The 18,281-nt window shown below is 38.7% G+C and overlaps 1 non-coding gene across 1 annotated transcript; it reads left to right on the top strand.

The window, feature by feature from the left end:
- The first annotated feature begins 17,889 nt into the window (after positions 1 to 17,889).
- On the top strand, positions 17,890 to 17,996 carry LOC141650517 (small nucleolar RNA R71). Its single transcript, XR_012546544.1, has one exon. It is a non-coding gene; the product is annotated as a small nucleolar RNA R71 (small nucleolar RNA).
- The last annotated feature ends 285 nt before the right edge of the window (positions 17,997 to 18,281 follow it).

An 18,281-nucleotide genomic window follows, 5' to 3' on the forward strand; every position in this document is an offset into this window, starting at 1 on the left:
CTTCTTCCTTCGTCTTTTGATAATTCGATCGTTTTGTTTCGTTATCAATTGTTCATTGTTTCTTTAACACGATAATTTTAAATATAATAACTTTAACATATTATTAGTCATTGTTATCATATAATTCGTCATTAAATCCCGACTCAAATCCCAAGTAATCCAATATTTGCGGGTTTTCGTCATTAAAATCAATCCGGGTTGTAGAGATTCGATTCTTTCATATTGAGTTTCTGGAATTCGATCTTTGGTATATTCCCATCTGTTTATCTGTCATTAGTTCTTCATTAATTCGTTATATTTAACTTAATTAGTTCACCCATGTCACTAATCAGTCTTTCATTCATGTAATTAGTTCGTTTACACTCGTTTCATCCATGTTTTATCGCTTTTATGACTCATTCGCATGTAATTAATGTATTAAATCACTTTCATCCGAGTCAAATATCATAATCAATCATTAAATTCACTCAAGAATATTAACGATTTGCAGTTCCGGCTTCACAGCCAGAACTCAGCCTTGGAACAGACGCAGCAACTGCTGCGCCTCTTCCATAGGGCGCAGCTCTACTGCACCTGTTCCAGGTTGACTTCTGTCTCTGAACTTCCGTTCTGCCTTGACCTAGTTTAATTAGTTTGCGTATTTAATTAACTATTAATCGTATTATCGCCTAATTCCTATTCGTTAATTCGTTTGTTTATTCTTTCTCAAATTATCCATTTTGAAAGTATTTTCGACATAGATCATGAATCCGATGTAATTATTGTAATTTTCTATTGTATTTATTGTATTTCTTTTATTGCACCATTTGTATGTCTTCACATGTAATTGAACCTAAATTTCTACCTTGACATTTATTGTATGATTAAATTTGTCTACCGACTTAGTATTAATTCTCACATGCTAGGATTAATCTAATGGATGTTGCATTGCATGCATATAATCGACAATATATCGAGTATAGATAATTTCCCTAATCATTAGTAGAGGTCGCTATCGATGCGGGCGGGATTAGGTGTTCGATCAAAAGAGCTTCCTAATACGTACCCTCACCCCTTACTCCAGATCTCTGGGAACATTCGTGTTCATTGGCATCCACGAGAGTCATTCTAGACATAGAATGCTACGGGTAACGAGTTCTTGGTGTTCATGTCACTACTTTGTGTCTTGAAATGACACGAGGTATTCGAACGGTTTCCAATTTTCCACAATAAATTGGTGGCGAGTCCACAAATGCAAACGCTTGTTCTCCACCCAAGCGCCCCCGTGGGCCCGCGTCCACAAGAGGCAATAAGCTCGTGGTCATTTTCATTCCTTTGCTTTGAGATAACTTCCTCTAGAAAGTTGGTGTAATGAGGTGTCTCTTCCGTGGATGGAAGAGTGACTTCCATCATTTTCACCAAGTTAAAGAATTTATCGACACATGAGTCTTCATTGTTCACTTCCACCTTTTGAGGAAAAGGCAAAGGTGGCACATAAGAAGGGTTTGGTGTAACCTTGGGCTCCTCCATTACCAACTCACTCACTTCTGGCTTTCCCGAGGAGTTCTCCTCCCACATTACCATTTCTTCTTCTTCATCATCGGCTTCAACTTCTTTTCTCTCAACTTCTATCCCCATAATTTCTTCAAGAACAAACTCATCCTCAATTTCACACCTTCTTTGATCAACAACTTTGGAGGTAGTTGATACAATCGGGTCATCACTCTCTTCACTCACTTCAAATGATATTGGCATTGACTCGTCACCAAGATTAAGAGACATGCATGATTCTTCCATTGACATTTCCCCTCCTATAATGATTGTATTCACCTCATTTACCTCCATAGGATCTCTAGAATTTTGCCCTTGCCCTAAAGATCCACCCGGGGTGTTTGAGGGTCGACAAGAGCTTGGGAACCTACTAGACTAATAAGGACTTTTTGGGAGGCGTAGAGTTCCTTTATGTCTTGGAAGATTTGGGTTTGAAGAACTTCTTGATAGGCGGAGAGGCTTATCATGCCTTGTAGGGTTGAACTTGCCAAGTCTTCTATCATCTTATACAATTTATCATATTGAGCATCTCCCAAGAAATTGCTTGCTTGAGGTGGTGGCTCTTCATTGAAAGATTGGTTGGCAAGTGAGAAAGGAGAATCATGGTTATATTGGTTTTGAAAATTTGAATCTTGGCCTTGGTTAAAGCCTTGGTTGAATCCTTGATAGTTTTGATTGAAATGATACCCTTGGTTGTACCCTTGCTCTTAGTCCCCTTGGTCAAAACTTTGATAGTTTTGATTGAAATTTTGATCTTGGTAACCTTGATTGAAGCCTTGGTTGGCTTGGTTCCCTTGGTCTCCTTGGTAAAACTCTTGGTTACCTTGGTAACCTTGGTTGAAATTTTGGTGATTCATGATTTGACTTTGTGGTAGTGGATTTGTAGGGATTTGAATGTTGTGAAAGGATTTTGTAAGAGGGGATCAATTGTGTTGTTTGGTTGTTTTTTTGGTAAAGGTTTCTTGGTGCGATTGGGTGGATGTGCTAGCTTGGTCTGAAGTTGCCAAGTCGGAATTCCCAATCCTTGCTAAGGTCCTTTTTCTTAAAGCTCTATAGAGCCTTTCCGGTTCCGGGTCACTAAGAAAAGGATTACCGTTTCCTCTAGGCATATACTTCAACAAACCGTTAGTCTCCTAGTGCTTTGAGGCACTAGGGGTAAGCAATAACACACTCACTCTACAAGAAACAAGTAATTACTCAAACAAGCAAACAACAAGTAAAGACTAAGCCTAAGACTCTAACTAACTAAGCATAATCGGGGTAGTATTTATAAATTACCCAATTAAAAAGTAGTATTTAATCGGGGTCGAACACAAAGATGGCGGGGGTTAGATACTTGGTCGGTTTAAGTCTTTAGTTTAGTCAAACAAATAAAAGAGGTTGATTAATTATAAACTAAGATGCAAACGAGTTAAATAAATATAGACTAAATGGAGTTGTATTCAATTAATGGGAGAACTAGAGTCTTCGGGTTCCCTTGGGTATGAGGGCATAAAACAAGATTAAAACAAGATATGGGTGATGACAATGGTCAAGGAATTAAGACTAATTTCCTAGTCACCTTAAGTTCATTAACAAGTTGTCACTTAATTAAGACGAACTTAATACTAACATGGCATATAGACCTTCCAATAACATAAGCATCAAGACAAGCCAAATATGTCAAAGAAAGGGTCAAACCTTCGTTCAAACGATTCTACGAACACTTAATATGCATGGGAACAAGACCGATCGATCTACTAATCATAGCATAAAGACCATCCAATAGCTTAAGCACCAAGATAAGTTAAACATGCTAATGAAAAACTCAAACTTTCGTTCAAAGATTTCATCGAGCACTTCATATGCATGAAAGTAAATACCAAGTAATGTCCCAATTCCAAATGTTAATAACCCAATTTTACACCCATTAATGACCCAAGATCCCCCTAAACTCTAGATGAGACTACTCACACATACTTATAAGAGAAAAATTAAAAGATAGAGAAACAAGCATGAATAACACAATAAGCATGATTACTAGTTCAAACAATAATTTAAATGAACAAGAAATGTAAATAAACTAAAAGAAATGAGATTAAGAAGAGAAATTATACCAAAAGACAATAACTTGGATTGAAATATGGAAGGATTCTTCAATTCTCCAAATACAACCCAAAATTACTAATTGTAAACTATTGAGAAATAAAGAACTTGGATAAACTAAGGAAGAACTAAACTAATAATTAAGGAAAGATTACAAATTTTATTGAATAACAATGAGAGAGGAAATATTAGGGTTCTAAAATATTGGAAGAGGAAAATAAAACTAGTCTAATTTTCTAGTCTAATTCTATTCTAATGTAAAGTGTAGACTAATGTAAGGTTGGTATAATCTAATGTGGTGTTGTCTTTTATACTAGTCTAATAAAAATTCAACTAATAATAATAATAATACTACTAATCATAATAATAATAATAATAATAATAATAATAATAATAATAATAATAATAATAATAATAATAATAATAATAATAATAATAATAATAATAATAATAATAATCCTAATTATAAAAACTAATTGATACAAAGCCTCCCAACAAACAAAAACATCAGCACAAAAAAAGGGGGGGAAACGGTGAAGCAGCATCAAAAGGGGGTCCATGCCGGTCAACCGGCGGCCGGTCATGGTCCCGGCAGCGAGTAGATGAAGAAAAGGGGAGGAATTTATTGTTGTGTGTTACATGCCGGTTGGTCGGCTGCCGGGCAACCGGTAGAGAGATCTAGGATTGATGCGAGATGCATGTGGTGTTCTATGCCGGTTAGTCGGCTGCCGGGGTCATGACCGGTAACGGGTTCTTCAAAAAAAGGAGATAAATAGGGTGTGTGTGCCTGTCGGATGGGAAGTCGGCTGTCGGGGTACCGGCATAGAGCAGTATCGACTTCAAATCGACTCGGTTTCGATTTCAGCTTTGAATAATTCAGTGATGGCGCCAATGGTGAAGGTGACGAAAATGGTGATGGTGATGGAGGCTCGTGGTGATGGAACTCGGTTGGCTGCCATGGTGAGATGGTCGAGGTAAGTGGAGGTGGATTAATGGAGGATGGTGATGGTTGATGTTGGATTCGGGTTTCAGGGCAATTGAATGAAGGTGATGAAAATGGTGATTGATGATGGAAGCGAAAATGGTGATTGCGGGTGAATGATGGTGGTGTTGTTGATGGTAATTCGGGTTAAGCTGCTGTTGTTGGTTGCATGCGAGTGGATCCGAGCTCGGCAATCAGAGGTGCGTAGTATGGAGTGTGAGGCAGAGGAGATACGAAAAGGTGGTTAATGGAGAAGATGGTGAAGGTGGTTAATGGTGATGGAGTAGTATGGTGATGAAATTGAGGTGAAATTTAAGGAGATGAGGTTTAATGGTGATGTTGAAGGCGTGAGTGAAGATGGGGTATGTGAGATTGATGACGGGCTGCTGTTGGTGGATAAATGGTGAAGATGGTGATGGTGGTTAGGTGGTTGAATTGGAGAAATGCAGAGGAGATGATGATGAAGGTGGGTCAAATAGTATGGAGAAGTCAATTTATTGACTTCTACTTTGGTCTTGAATCAAGGGCCTCTTTGACTCGTCTTTAACTTGCCTTGAATTTGCCTTTTATTTCACTTTACACTATCACAGAAACTCGCCTCGCCTACAAACATTAAGTAAACAAAAAACAATATCAAATTCTCGAAAATATGACAATTATTCATATTATTTATAATTAAAATTAATAATTACTAATTAACAAATAAAACGAACTCTAAAGCCAAATTCCGACATGTAGATATGTATATTTATTCGCAATAAATGAAATTAGACTATTAAATACTAATTAAATTAATAAAATGAGCTTTTAATCAATTAAAGCACACAAAATTGAGTCGAAATAAGGTATAAATACGGGGTAAAATACGACTAAAATAGGTCCCCACGGAAACGGCCGCTACTCTAGCTCCATTGCCCATGCGGAGATCCACATCACCTTTTGCTAGCACTCGCACGTCCCTTAAACCCTGAAAATGATTACAAAGGTGAGAGCCACATCTGGTATCTAGTACCCTATGTGGAAGTGCAAGCATAATTAACGTCTTCTCACATAGAGAGCACTACAAAAAAACGGTTCGATGCGACGGACAGACTGCGACGGAATATTAATCCGTAGCAAATTTAAACCTGCGACGGATACTGCGACGGACCTCATACTGTGCGACGGACTTGCGACGGACTTTCCGTTGCAGCCTATTTTCCCAGACCGCCAAATTTTCTGACATGGCGGGAAGGTCTGCGACGGAATTTCCGTCGCGATAATAAAATAATAATAAATTCTGCGACGGCAATCCCTTCGCTATATTAAAATAATATTTTTTGTGCGACGGAATTTCCGTCACAGACATTTTTAAGTGTCCAGCTGTACACCTCTTAACACGCTGGAAAAACAATATTATTTTAAGTCTGCGACGGAAATTCCGTCGCAGGATTTATTATTATTTTATGTTTGCGACGGAAAATCCGTCGCAGGCTTTCTTTATACGGGCAGCAGCGTCTTCCTCCCCCTTCATTATCACTATTCAATTATTTACCCCAAATCACCCAAAACTCCGTCTCCCTCAATCTCACCACCACCACTCCCACCACCACCACCACTCCCACCACCACCCTACTCCCCAAATCACCCCTCCTATTTCTCCTTTCTTCTTTCCCTTTTCCCCTTTCTTCTCCTTTCCCCTTTCCCATTTTTCCTTTCCCCTTTCTTTTTTTTTTTTCTGCCGCCGAGCTCCCTCGCCGCCGCCGCCCTTTGCTCCCGCCGCCGCCGCTCTTCTCCCTTGTCTCCATCTCTTAATTAATTTAAGGTTTGTTTAATTTATTTTACTATTTTGATTAATTAGGGTTTATGGTTATTGTTTAAATTAATTATGATTAGTTTTGGATGCTTAGTATTATTAGGATTGTTTAGTTTAGTTGAAAGCCAATTTAGGATGTTTAGTATTATTAGGATTGTTTAGTTTAGTTGAAAGCCAATTTAGGATGTTTAGTATTATTAGGATAGTGAAATTTAGTTAAAAGCCAATTTAGGATGTTTAAATCAATTTTATAATACTTAGTTTAATTAAGTTTAGGATTGGTAAAATAAATTAGTTTAATTAATATCCAATTTAGAATGTTTAGGATTATTAGGGTAATTTAATTTAGTTAAAAGCCAATTTAGGATGTTTAAATCAATTTTATAATGCTTAATTTAATTAAGTTTAGGATTATTAAAATGATTTAGTTTAATTAAAAGACAATTTATGATGTTTAAACCAATTTAAGGATGCTTACTCTACTTTTGCTTAGTTTTATAAGATTTATTAGTAATTATTAAGTTTGTTTTGATAAGTTGTGTACATTTGTGTCATGTATATTTTTTTTACAAATATTAATTCATCTTATGCTTGTGTTGTGTTGTGATTGTTAATATATTTTTGACCTAGTACCCGTTCAGGGATTACACATTAGGTGTAATTCTTGAATAGTCCCCGTTTTGGGACTGTCTTTGAATCTTTTATGCCATTTAGGTGGTAAATACTCAATTTTTTTCTTGATTGTTATGAGACAAAATTTGGTTGACATTTCCTTTAATGTTCTCCGAATACATATGTAGAGTGAGAATTCATTCTAAATAATGTATTTGGAGAACTGTAAGGAAGTCTTTGCCGAATTTTGTCTCATTACAATCAAGAAAAAAAATTGGGTATTTACTAATGGTATGAAAGATTCAAAGATGGGTTTAGGTTGGAGAGATAAGGACCCCAGTACTGAAAGTATTTTTTTGCAGGTTGTGGTTGTGGTGGTTGTTGTTGTTGTTGTTGTTGTTGTTGTTGTTGTTGTTGTTGTTGTTGTTGTTGTTGTTGTTGTTGTTCTATGAAAAATTCAAAGATAAGTTTATGAATGCTTTTACCATTTTTATTAATAATTTTTATTTACTAATATATATGTAGATTTGCAATGAAGAGATTAGAACGAAACTGGATGTATGAAAGGTTGGATTCCAATAAAAAATTAAGGAAGGAATTCGTAATAGGGGTTAATAAATTCATTGATTATGTTAAGCAACAAGACGAATTCATTAGAAATAAAGAAATTAGGTGTCCATGTAGTAAGTACAAAAATAAAAAGTTTTTAGTTGAACAAGAAGTACGAAAACACCTTGGTCTAAAGGGTTTTTGTGACAACTATTATGATTGGGTGTGTCACGGAGAGAAATTCGCCGTTGAGGAAGAGGAAATGGCAATGCCCTCTGACAATCCTTATAGGGATATGGTAGAGGATGCGTTGCGCGATAGCATTGATCAAATTAGGGAAGAAGCTCTTAATGCCGAGGTGGTTGATGAATCTCCAAATCCCAATGTATTAGCCTTTTTTCAAATGTTAAAACGTGTCGAGCAACTGTCTACGAGGGATGTCGACTCTCATTGCTACAGTCGGCTGCAAGGCTTGTCGCTCTGAAATGTGAACACAACTTAGCCCATAAATGTGTAGATGGTTTCACGTCACTCATGGGAGACCTTGTTCCTCAAGATCATATTTTGATGCGTAACTTCTATGAAACCAAAAATGTTCTCAAAGCTCTTCAACTTCCTCATGAAAAGATAGATGCATGTTTTAATGGATGTATGCTTTTTTTGGATGGACGACGCTCTTCTCGACAAGTGTAGAAAATGTGGTAGAGCTAGGTACAAAAGTGCAAAGAATGCAAATGGCAAAAGGGTCCCCGAAAATTTCTTAAATTATTTCCCAATAGGGCCACGTTTGCAACGAATTTATGCCACAAAAAACCTCGCGGAACAAATGCGTTGGCATTATGAAAACCCCAGAGTTAGTGGGACAATGTCTCATCCAAGTGACAGTGAGGCGTGGAAACATTTTGATCATCTTCATCCTTCTTTTGCATCTGAGCCTCGGAATGTTAGACTTGGACTTTGCACCGATGGTTTCACGGCTTTTGGGCCATTCGGGAACTGTTATTCATGCTGGCCGGTGATGCTTACACCTTACAATTTACCACTCTGGCTATGCATGAAAAGACAATTTATGTTCTTAACATTAATTTTTCCTGGACCAAAGAGTCCCAAACAAAACCTTGACGTCTATTTACAGCCTCTAATTCACGAGTTGAAGCAATTGTGGGACACGGGATTGTTTACATATGACGTGTCTAGGAAACAAAACTTCGACTTAAGAGCCGCACTCCTATATGACGCTTTGATCCGTCGCAGATATTTAGTTGCAACGGAATTCCCGTCGCAAAACCAAATTTTGAGACGAAATAAAGCGACGGGTTAAATCCGTCGCAAATCCGTCGCAAGTTCTATTTTTGCGACGGGATTGACATATTTGCGACGGAGTTTTCCGTCGCTATGGAACCTTTTCTTTGTAGTGGAGAGGAAATCATACCAATAGGCGTCACACGCCCTTCCTTGAGGTCCTCCAAGTATTCGGAGTAACTTCTCCTATAATGCCCCTTCCCATTACAATGGAAACATTCAGCCTCGGAGATTTTGACATTCTTTGCCTTGGGTTTGCCATTCTCAACGGCTTTCCCCTTTCCCTTGTCTTGTTTCTTTGAAGATTTCTTGAATTGGGACTTTTTTTCCTCTTTCCCTTCCTAACTCCAAGGGACATGTTCTTTAACTTCATAGTTAGAACATCTCCTTTGTCACTCCCACTAGCTTCCATATGTTGGAATATGTGTCCTCAATAATAGTGCGATCACATGTTTAAATCTCATATTAAGAATACGAAAGGGATGATTCATTTTTATAGTCAACTGATCAACATTAATCAGTAATGATTGACTAACTAGAGTTTGACATTACTGTCTGATGCGATCCCGCTAGGTGTTCACAAATTAAGATGTGGTCGTTGGTCACGGTCGAATCAAAACACAATTTATAGCTTAACAAGCAACTCTACAATTAGTAAAGAGGCAAGTAAAGGTCAGATCCCAAGGGACGGGAGTTGAAATGAGATTTCTATTGTAACTAGTGGTGTCTAAGGGGTGTCACAAATTGGGTTGATGTAGAAGGTTACTAAACTAGAGTAACAATGAAAATAAACAAGCAAGATGAATAAAAAGGGGTGTAAACAATTGATTAAAGGCACTAGGGTGTCATGGGATCATAGGGGAATCATGGGATATGATCATACAAACATGTTCTCAAATTATAAGCAAGCAATTATTGTTGTGATGGATTGAGTTGGGTTATATCTTACAATCCTAGGAAAGTTTGGGTCCCGGAGCCGAATCGATTAGATTGTACAACACCTACAAGTCGACTTAATCCTCCCTACTCAACAACATGCATGGTCTAATGAGACTCGAGTTGGGCTATGTCTTACAAGTCTCATTGAAAAGATAGGAGATGATAGTAAATGCAAGGATTCATAGGCTTAGCATTTCATCAAATATAACATGTGCATGAGTTGAGATCAAAACAAGCAAGCAAATAAAACATGAAAGCATATTAATTTAAGCATGAATCATTCCCCATGTTGGTTTCCCCTAATTACCCATTAACCCTAGCTAAGAGACTACTCACTCATTATCATGTTGATCATGCTAGCAAGGTTGTCAATCATACCAACAATATGAAACATGATGAATAAATGAAAGTAATTAACAGTAATTAAAAAGGGATTAAGAGATTATACCTACTAATGATTCCAATAATAAAGCAAGAATAATAGAAGTACTTGAATGCTAGATTGAGAGGTTGTCAATCTCCCAATAATAACCCAAATAATCTTCAATTACCCAAAATAAAGGATGAACAAGAGAGAGATTAAAGAACTAAAACTTGGATTAAAACTTGATTAATACTTGATTACAATATTAAAGAGAGATTTGATTGATATTAACTACACTAATTATTGATAAGAAGAACATGCTCCTCTAATTAGCCTAATGGGGTATTTATAGTGAAAATTAGGGAGGATGCATTAGGGTTAACTAAGGGCTAAACTAGTAATTACACTTTTTAAGTTGAGCAAGGAGGACCCGGTATTTTTCGAGAGAAGGGCTTCTCTTTTCGTAGCTTGAAGAAGACAATCCGTCTTTGTGAAGAAATCCGGGCGGAATAAGGTCGGGACGGCCGGATTTGGCGATGGGATCCGAGCGGATTCGGGGAATCCGGTCGGATTGTTGAGGGGAATCCGAGCGGATTAGCGCACGGGACGCTCGGATTGTGCGAGAGGCCGGACGGGCGGATTGTTGACAATCCGCTCGGATTGTCATCAAACATAGTAACTTCTTCTTTTCTTCCCTTTTCTTCATAAATTCCTTGGGGATTTCCTTGGGGACTCAAGGATCTTTCCTCAACATTGCTCTTCTACTATGATATGTACAAAGGCCTTCTAATCTTGTCTCTCCTTGATGCTTGGTCATTGAATTCGATCAATTTAGTCTTGTTTTGCCATGAAAATGCAAGATTCTTACTCCTTTCCTACCAAGGGATCAAAATCTCAAAGAATATGCAAAACAAAGAACTAAAGATAAGAAATGACCCAAATAAGCACTAAAAAGCATGGAAACAAGGCTAATTCGGGGGCTAAATATGCGCCAATTATGGTCACATCAAATATCCCCAAACCGAACCTTTGCTCGTCCCGAGTAAAGAGGTGACAAAGATTAGGACCAATACTAACCTATCCTAATAGTATAGCCGATACGAGACAATTAGCGGGTCTCACTCCGCCCCTTCAACTCACAAAAAGACAACCATGAGGTAGGATGCCTTCTTGCAAGGCAAGGTGGGTCTTGCCAAAATGGCGACACATCCAAACATTAAGCACACAAAAACACATAATGGATGCATCTACATAAAGAATAGCCACTTTCCTCATCTAAGTGGCGGAAATTATCTACAAGGGAAGCAATTCAAGGGTACACAATCCTTCATAGATGCAATTTGTTCAAACTACTAAGCCTAGAAGGATACCAATAAATCACCTCCAAAATGTGTCAAGCTAGAGTACCTTTGTCCTCAATCGTTAAATGCTTTTGTCAAGAGTAGACTCCCTATGGTGTTAGAAACACTGGAGGATCGCGGAATTCCCCCTCTTGCCTAGACAAGAAGAAGGGTCGTCCCCTCTCTACCATGCACAAAAATGGATATGATGGATAAAGGGATCAATAGATATTTGAGTTTCATTTTGGGAGTTTGCTTTGTTGTTGTTTTTCCCCCCAATTTCTTGTGGCATTTGACATTTGAGAACACTTTATTGCCATTTCTTTTTGATTTTTGGCATTTCAATACTTGACAACTTTCAACTTTTCTTTGCATTTCTTTTGAACATTTTCAAAGTCACCCCATATGTAGTGAGGGTGGCTTATGTTTGAAGTTTTTAGGAGTTCTATTTTTGCTCCTCTTTTCATTTGATGCATTTTTGCAAACTTTCCTTCACTTTTCATTTCATTGAACTCAAATTGATTTCTTTTTGTGCCCATTCCCTTTTGATGACAAAATGTGTGGTAGAACATGGATGAATGATGGTTGCATGGTTTCAAGGGTCACCTTGGAATAAACGGTAGCCAAGGAGTTATCACACCACAAGGTACTCTTGACTCGGCCTTAAACCATGGGTCAAAGGATACTAGCATGACACATCCTAGGGTGTTTTACAAGCATTCTAACAAGCAAAGTCTTAAGAAGAAAAAGCATCTACTAGGGCCTATATACACTTGTCAAGCTTCCCAAATAGACGGTTTCGCAAAATTTTCTAACATGCAAACTACATGCCATGATGCAACTAACATATAAACATCCTAATGCATATGATTCTACCAACTAATATGACATATAATCTAAATGCAAGTCCTAGATTCACATTGTTTTACCGCATCAATCAAAATAAAGCCACATAGTCATTAACATAAAGAGGAAAAAGGAGATTGGAAAGATCATACCATGCGGTCTTCAATATCCTCATGTCTCGGATGTGGCGTAGTCAATCAATGTGAACAAGGATAAAACAAACACAATATATACAAGACAATATATACAAAGGAAATGAACTTGTTTTTGGGTTTTTCAATTTTTTCAATTTTTATGTTTTTTGAAATTTTTCAATTTTTATGGGTTTTTTGAATGAGAGTTAAATGTTAGAATTCCCATCCCCACACTAATATGGGCATTGTCCTCAATGGCCAAAATGATGGAAATTATGCAAAGATGATGCATGATTTCTATACTAAATGCAATCTACACTAAGCTACACTACATGATGCATGGTTTTTGTTATGACGGAGAGGATAATTTAGATTACCTCCCGTTGCGTATGCATTAACTTCCCCAAACCAAGTAAGACACTATTGCTAATGTCAGAGGATGGGTATAGTTTATGCATACACTATGCTATGCATGAAACTAGTTTGTCATTTTGGATTTTACAAATGGAAACAATAGAATAAGAACACCTCAATGGTACCGAGGTGCGAGTCCTTTGATGTTGCTAGGACTAAACCAACAATGATCAAAATTAAATAAAATACAAAGAGATATAGACAAACCATGGGAGTGTAGGAGTCTCCAAGGCTTGCTAGTCTTCCATCATGCTATCATCATCACCACTTCCCTCATGAGAAGTGGTCACATTGCCACTTTCCTTGTCATTTGCTTCTTCACTTTCTTCCTCATCTTCCTCTTCACCATCCCTTTCTTCTTCACTTGCTTCTTCCTCAATATTATCATCAACTTCTTCATCATTTCCAACAACCTCATTGTCTCCCACCACGTCCCTAGATGCACCCGGAAATAAGACTTCTCTATCCGCCCAACTAGGCAAAGGACAAGATGGATCAAGGAGTCCTTGCCTAGCTAGATGTAGGAGGGGTGGATATTGAGCCAAATACGCATTTTTCCGATCTTCATGGGCTTGCTTGTGCATTGCTTGCATGAGAAGAGTCACATAGTCTTTCCCAATTTCAATTCCTTCCGGCTTGAACTCTTCATACTTAAAGGGGTAAGGTGGTATGACAATGGAAGAGGAGGGGGTTTCAAGATCACCCTTTTGTTGTTGAATGATATACTCGGCTTCTTCGGAAAGGGGAAGTAGATAATTGGTCCGGTGGACGCTTAGGCGACAAATCTTCGAGGGCAAGGTGAACGATCTAGCTTCACTAGTTAACCATCCATATTTAGTGTCAAGGGGGTTATGGGCAACCCACTTGAACTTGTGAATCATAATATGCATATCAATAAGATGGCCACCTTCCTTTGCTTTGTTCTTCTTATCCATATTGAAATTAGGATCAAAGTGCTTAGCTAGGACCGTGACTAGGCCGCCATTGACAATAACGGTCGTGCCCTTCTTCCCATTATCAACATTAAGCCATCTTTCTACCAAGAGCCTCAAAGAATTGTAAGGCTTGGTGTGAATTCTTCCGATATTCAAAGCCGATTCAAGGAGAATAAAATCGAGTCTTGTGAAATGATTGGTGTCTTTCCTAGCAATTATGGTGTTTCCCACAACCTTGTGCCATACTCTTATGCCCGGATGATGGACCAAAAGAGCACGACATGCATGAAAATCCTCAAATTTCTTCCCGGAGATTGCCTCCCAAAGAGGCTCGGGGTCATACTTTCCATAATGCTTAAGATAACTTGATTCATCACTAAGACCCAAAATTTCACCCAATTCCGTAAAGGTAATGCGTCTACTAACATTAGCTAGACGAAACTCGAGATTTTCCCTATTATCAACTTTGGTGACTTTCAAAGAACTTAAAAATTCCAAGACAAGGGAGGGGTATGTCAATTCCTTTGTTTCAAACAATTTCTTCAACCCCATGGCTTTGAAAAAGGCTTTTGTTTGTTCAAGAACACCCAATTTTTCCAAGGCATCTTTACATATGAATTTGGTGGATTGAATAGATTTCATAGCAAACTTGACAAAGGTATTTCTATGGGTATCAGAAATAAAAGTTACCTCCGGATAATGCAAAAGTTGATTAATTACCGGAGTAGAAGATGTTGATGGTCCCATAGAAGGTTGTTGTTGTTGTTGCACTTCCAAGTTTGGTGTTGCCACCACCATAGCCAAAGCTTTCTTTGTTTGAAGAGCCTTTTGCCTTTGTGAGAGTGCCTTAGCCTTTGGTGCCTTTGTTGCCTTTGTTGCTCCCTTAGTCCTTGCCATTGATGAGCTTAACCAAGAAAAGAGTGAAAAATCTTCAATTTGTAGTATGCCCAAATCGATTTGAAGATGAAAGGCTTTGCCTTTATGAAAACAAAAATCGACTCAAAGGTTGAAGATTTTGTTCTTGGTTTTGATTTTTGTTGAAGAAGGAGTGATTAATTTGTTGTTGGAAGGATGGTTTGATTTGATTTTGGTGAATGTTGTTGAGGGTTTTTGTTTTTATGATGGAGAGGATGAGGGTTTTGATGTTGTGGGTAGTGTTTATGAATGAATGAATGAATGAATGAAGGTGGGAGGGGTTTTAAAGGGGCCGAAAATTTCAAAACTGCAGGGGCAATCCGTGCGGATTAGGCTCAATCCGTGCGGATTCTGCTTCTTCTTCCTTTGCAAAAACTCGCCTAAAGACGGGCGGATTTGGTACAATCCGCTCGGATTTGCTGAACACGGGACGGGCGGATTTGCTCAAGGACGGACGGATTTTCGTCCAGAGAAATTTGCTTGTTTTCCTCAGCTGCAAAGACGGGCGTCTTTCTGACAAGACGGACGGATTCTTCAGGACGAGCGGATTTTCGTAAATCCGCTCGGATTCTTTGATCAAGAAAATTTCAAAATTCAGCTCGATTCAAGACGGGCGTCTTTTCTGCAGGACGCTCGGATTGCATAAGACGGGCGGATTCTTGGGAATCCGCTCGGATTCTTCCCCTATGTACACGGATTCAGTTCCACCCGTGCACAGCGCATTCCCTTTATCATTCTTCCATTATTTCTTTCAAGTCTTGTGTTCTTCATTGTGGGGGCACTACTAAGGCATGGATAGCCTAGGCAATTGCCATCCCCACACTAAGGTAAAGCACTACACATCAATTGAAATTGTTAGTCCCTCCCTCACTTCTCTCTTACATGACAATTAATTTGATCAAAGTAAATAAAAATCCAAAGATGACAAAAATGCAATACAAGAATTTAAATGCAAGTTAGGGAGTTAGAAATATTTACGAGTGGTGGTTTAGGGAGGACTCCACCAAACTCTCATTCTCGATGAGATGTCAAGGGGGCATGTTCAAGGTGTTGTTGATGTTGCTCAACACCTTGAAGAAGTAATCAAAAGCTTGTTCATTATTATGGTAGAGGTCCTCAATAGACCGTGGCCCTTGTTGTTGATCATGATCGATGGCATGTCCAATGTAGGGATTAAAAATCCCTTCAAACTCGTCGTCCCAAAGACCACAAACTTCATTGAGTTGATCATTGAAAATCTCTTGCTTAGATGGAGACAACTCTCCCAATTTCTTCCCTTGGCCAATGAGGCCATCCTCTTCTTCCTTGGTTGATTTTGATGAGCTTTGCAAGCTCTCCTTGTCACAATTTACTTGCTCTTTGAATGGAGCATCTTCAATTTTCTTCCTCCATTGGAGTTCCGATTTCTTCCTTTCATCTTTTCGGCTATAGTGATCAATCATGAAACATGGCTCATGCAAACGAGGAGCTCTCATAGTCTTGTCAAGATTAAAAGTTATGCTTTCATCTCCCACTTCTAGAGTGAGCTCTCCATGTTTCACATCAATCACCGCACCGGCGGTGTGTAGGAAAGGTCTTCCTAGGATGATTGGAATGTTGGAATCTTCCTCCATATCAACAATGACAAAGTCCACCGGTATGAAAAACTTCCCAATTCGCACGGGGACATCTTCCCATATCCCTAACGGTGTCTTCGTCGATCTATCGGCCATTTGGAGTGTGATGTTGGTGCATTTAAGCTCTCCCATCCCCAACCTTTTACTTACCGAGTACGGCATGACACTCACACTAGCCCCTAGATCACATAAGGCTTTGTTGATCGTCGTGTCGCCAATGGTACACGGTATTGAGAAGCTTCCCGGATCCTTTAACTTTGGAGGTGAACTCCCTTGAAGTATTGCACTACTCGCCTTAGTGAAGGCGATAGTCTGAAGTTTCCGGATCGACTTCTTCTTTGTGAGGATATCTTTCATGTATTTTGCATAGGCCGGAACGTGATTGATTAATTCCGTGAAAGGAATTGAGACTTCTAAATTCTTCACAATTTCCATGAACTTTCCAAGTTGATCATCAAATTTGGGCTTCGCTTGACGACTTGGAAAAGGAAGTCTAATCACAATGGGCTCCTTCTCTTTGGCCTTGTCTTCATTTTTCTTTGAACTTTCTTCTTTTGATGATTCTCCATCTTTGGAGTTTTGCACAATTTCTTCCTTTTCACTAGCTTCCACAACTTCATCCTCAACTTGCTTCTTGATTGCTTCATACCTTGTACCACTTCTCAAGTGAATGGCACTAACCGTTTCATGTCTAGGGGGATTACTTTGAGGTGGTAATTGCCCCTTTTGTCTTTGTGAGCTTGAAGATGCTAGTTGAGTCAATTGTGTTTCCAACATCTTGGTGTGAGCTAGAATGTTGTTGATGGTGGTTTCTTTTGCTTGGCTATCTTTTTGCATTTGGGTGAAAAATTCTTGTTGATTCTTTTGCATTTGGAGGACCGCTTTTTGGACATCAAAACCTTGGTCATTTTGGTGATTGTATGGATTTTGATTTTGGTAACCTTGGTTTTGATTGTAAAAGGGTCTTTGATTTTGGCTTCTCATGGGTGGTGGAGTGTATGTTGTTTGAGGGTTTTGAACATTTTGGCTTTTGTATGAGAGATTTGGATGGAACTTGGTGTTTTCATTGTAAAAATTTGAATAAGGGGTACCACTTTTATATGCTTGGAAAGCATTCACTTGTTCGGTTGTTCCCCTACACTCACTTGAGTCATGACCCAAAGTTCCACAATTCTCACATATCCCACTTGGGATTGATGAGGATGCCGTCATGGCATTGACATGATGCTTCGATGATTTTGAGTTTTCCTCAAGTCTAGCCATAGCTTGTTCAAGCTTCAAGTTGATTGTATCGATATGGGAGCTTAGTTGGGCACCTAATTGAGTAACGGCGTCCACTTCATACTTTCCTCCTCTAGTAGCCTTGTGAGGCCTACTATTTTGTGAATTGTGGATTGCCTTTTCTTCAATTTTGCTCCAAGTTTGGTTGTCATCAACCTCGGTGAACATCCCATTCGATCCCATATTGAGAATGTTCCTAGAATCTTCATATAAACCATTCCAAAATTGTTGTACCAAAAACCATTCGCTAAGTCCATGGTGAGGACATGAGCGACAAATTCCCTTGAACTGCTCCCAAGCTTCATACAAAGACTCTTCATCCTTTTGCTTAAAACCCGTAATTTGAGCTCTTAGCATGTTGGTCTTTTCCGGTGGGTAGAATTTTTTGTAGAAAGCTAGAGCCAACTTCTTCCAAGAATCTATTCCAAGGGTGGCCTTATCAAGGCCCTTCAACCATTGCTTTGCGGTGCCGATTAAGGAAAAAGGAAATAAGACCCATCTAATTTGGTCTTGAGTCACGCCCGTTTGAGAGATAGCATCACAATAATCGCAAAAGGTTTCCATATGAGAATGAGGATCCTCACTAGGCATCCCCCCAAATTGGCTCCTCTCAACTAGTTGGATGAAGGCGGACTTGGCAAT

This window comes from Silene latifolia, chromosome 3 (genome assembly GCF_048544455.1).
Source record: "Silene latifolia isolate original U9 population chromosome 3, ASM4854445v1, whole genome shotgun sequence".
Taxonomy (NCBI): Eukaryota; Viridiplantae; Streptophyta; class Magnoliopsida; order Caryophyllales; family Caryophyllaceae; genus Silene; species Silene latifolia.